This window comes from Arachis duranensis, chromosome 1, assembly GCF_000817695.3.
Source record: "Arachis duranensis cultivar V14167 chromosome 1, aradu.V14167.gnm2.J7QH, whole genome shotgun sequence".
In the NCBI taxonomy this organism is placed as follows: domain Eukaryota; kingdom Viridiplantae; phylum Streptophyta; class Magnoliopsida; order Fabales; family Fabaceae; genus Arachis; species Arachis duranensis.
This window is the reverse complement of record NC_029772.3, coordinates 368542-369298: the sequence shown is the minus strand read 5'-3', so window position 1 is coordinate 369298 and position 757 is coordinate 368542.

Genomic DNA, 757 nt, shown 5'->3' with positions numbered 1-757 from the left:
AAGAGACAAGGAGTCTTGGTGGTGGAATGCGAGTATACAAGAAAAGATAAAGATAAAAAGGGAATGCTTTAAAGAGTGGTCTTTATGCCGCAATGCAGATAACTGGGAAAAATATAAGGCGGCTAAGAAAGAGACAAAAGTGGCTGTAAGTGAAGCAAAAACAAGAGCATATGAAGGTCTCTACCAGTCTTTGGGCACGAAAGAAGGAGAAAAAGGTATATATAGAATCGCAAAGAGTCGGGAAAGAAGAACGAGAGATTCGGATCAGGTTAAGTGCATAAAGGATAAGGATGAAGAGGTGTTGGCTCAAGAGGAGAAGATTAATGAAAGGTGGAAGAGCTACTTCTACGAGTTATTTAATGAGGGACAGAAGATTCTTCCGAGCCTTGGTCGATTATGCACAAGGGAAGAAGATCAAAACTTTGGCTACTATCGAAGGATTCGAGACTTCGAGGTAAAAGAGGCTCTAAAGCATATGAAAAATGGCAGGGCAGTAGGACCTGATAATATCCCAATTGAGGTTTGGAAGGGCCTTGTAGAAAAAGGCATCAACTGGTTAACCAAGTTTTTTAATGAGATTTTAAGGTCAAAGAAGATGCCTGATGAGTGGAGAAAGAGTACATTGGTACCTATCTACAAGAATAAGGAGGATATACAAAGTTGTGAAAACTATAGAGGGATTAAGCTTATGAGTCATACTATGAAGTTATGGGAAAGGGTGATAGAATGGAGGTTGAGAAAAGAGACACAAGTAACA